The 2,500-nt window shown below is 47.2% G+C and overlaps 1 protein-coding gene across 9 annotated transcripts in view; it reads left to right on the top strand.

Annotated features, from left to right (window-relative positions):
- Positions 1–2,500, top strand: part of LOC147008974 (putative mitochondrial transporter UCP3) — an 88,092-nt gene that overhangs the window by 58,700 nt on the left and 26,892 nt on the right. The window lies entirely within an intron of this gene.

Raw genomic sequence — 2,500 nt, 5'->3', positions numbered from 1 at the left:
TATAAACATATATATATATATATATATATATATATATATTGTTACGTTTGAGGGGGGGGTATGCATTCAAAGGGTAATTAGGATGTTTAATTAGGTATGCCATGCTGTTCGAGTTTACCAGGATCTCGATGTAATAAGTAGCAATTCAGTGGTGATAAGTTGTCTAGTAAATGTTCATTTCTTCAAGGGGGGAAATGATAATTGTCACGTAATTAGATAGGGACACGGGATAGGGTAAGTGTGTCTGCGTAAACCCCTTTTAGTAGTCCCTGGAGGCTGGCCGTGACGTCACAGGACAGTGCAGCGGATGGCTCCGCCCCGTGATCACGATTGGCAGAAGGCGACGGCGGTGGGCCAATTAACGGCTCGATTGGAGGTGACGAGGGCAGGAGGATAAAAAGGTTCTGTTCGGGGTCGAAAAGGAAGAGGAAGAAGATTACAACCAAAAAGATCGTGTTTTTTTGGTGGGGAGGCTGTTGCGCGGGGAGCATCCTTGTTGTTGTGCTGATTCGATCGTGTCTTGGAACCTTGCTGAGCCTCGTGCCTCACCTTGGTTGGCTCTGGGGTTCTGCTGACTCGGAGTACGGGGTCGAACGGCGGGCGGACCTGCCTCCCTCTCCTGCTCGCAACTTGGCGCCAGAACTGGTTCCCTGGCGGCTGTGAGCGGACTTGGGCCAAGACCAGGAGGTCGACAGCACCACGGTTTCTCCTGCCCCCCTGACGAGAGCAAGGCCAGCTCGTCCGACGCCGATCCAGGGACAGTTGCGTCCACACCACGGTCCAGCCTGACCACCAGAAATAGCTACGTTTTGTGTGTGTGTGTGTGTGTGTGTGTGTGTGTGTGTGTGTGTGTGTGTGTGTGTGTGTGTGTGTGTGTGTGTGTGTGTGTGTGTGTGTGTGTGTGTGTGTGTGTGTGTGTGTGTGTGTGTGCTTGGCGCCTTAGAGGGATTGAGAACTGTATATTCATTGGAATTGTCTGTGTTTTTTCCCCACGTCCGATCCCACACCATCCCGTCGAATCGCCCCGGATCCCTCTTCTTGCCGAGTCTTGTTATTTCTGGTGATAATAAAAAACAAATAAACATCATCAACTCAGTGAAAAGCGACTCGTGCCACCTTCCTCGTCCCGTTTGCGGTAGAGCGATTAGAACCGCCATGTTTGGGTTATAAACAAATAAACCGCCTCCATCGTTTCGGCTCATTCTACGTTGGCGGGACTGTTCAAGTCCCGTGGACGTCACAATATATATATATATATATATATATATATATATATATATATATATATATATATATATATATATATATATATATATATAAATATAAACATATAAACATATATATATATATATATATATATATATATATATATATATATATATATAAATATACACACGGACAATTATCCCCTCCAACACTCCTCGAGCCAAAGAAGCTGCATAAAACAACCCAAGAAGACCTACACAAGGTAAGTGTTATGCTGTTTCGAACTCTTCCTCAAGTTCCTCAATAACTATCAAGACATTCACACAGTGCACGGATGAGAATCCCAATGCTACACACCCCCTCAACGACCAAACCGGTTTCATCACTTATTGGCAAATCATCAGCAATAGCACAGATAACAATGCATACCAATGAACCTCCCAGGCATGTAACACATGCAAATGTCAAAAGCAGTCAATATATAAATGAAGAAAGACCCAGCTACATCTCTCACCTGTGAATGGAAGCAATAGCCTATCAGCTCTCACCTAATCAACTGAACCCAGGTGGCTTGGATGATATAAACAATTGACCCACACACACTTACACACACACACACACACACACACACACACACACACACACACACACACACACACACACACACACACACACACACACACACACACACACACACACACACACACACCTCCAGCTGAAGAAGATGCATAAAGCAACCTAAGAAAGCCTACACAAGGTAAGGGTGTAGATTTGCCAGAGCAAATGTCATGTGAGCATCTTCCTAATTGGTGCGTAGGTGGGTGCAGTGATCGGGCTGTGAAGAATCCTCACGTTGTTACACCTAATGGCCAAGGGCGTCCCTGCTCCACCCCTCTCAGCACAGGTGCAAGTGAGGGAGTGCCCCCGCTTCCTCCCTCGCGTGCAAACGTCTCTTTGGACTGAATGTGTGCTTAAGAAGTGTTGTCTCGTGTGATGAATGTAGGAGTGCATGGAAGGACCCAAGTGGCTTGAAGAGATGGAATGCAAGGACATTCACGGCTGTTGGCGATGCCCCGGGGGCTGTTGGTGATGCACCAAAGGCACGAGTACATCTCAGACTGCCTGGACGGGAGATTGTGTGCCGAATTGTGGGTTGTGCTGGACCCAGCTATGCCCGGATACGAGGCGCAGGAGCGAGTTATGCCAAGGCCAAAGATGAGAAGCCCATGATGTAAGGGTGTGGAGCAGGCCCCGGGGTGTATTGCAGCTCCCTATACACTCACACCACATGCTT

This window comes from Eptatretus burgeri, chromosome 18 (assembly GCF_056783735.1).
Source record: "Eptatretus burgeri isolate ZD-2024b chromosome 18, Ebu_testis_v1, whole genome shotgun sequence".
Classification (NCBI taxonomy): domain Eukaryota; kingdom Metazoa; phylum Chordata; class Myxini; order Myxiniformes; family Myxinidae; genus Eptatretus; species Eptatretus burgeri.
The sequence above is the reverse complement of the archived record's forward strand: the minus strand, read 5'-3'. Positions and strand labels throughout refer to the sequence as shown.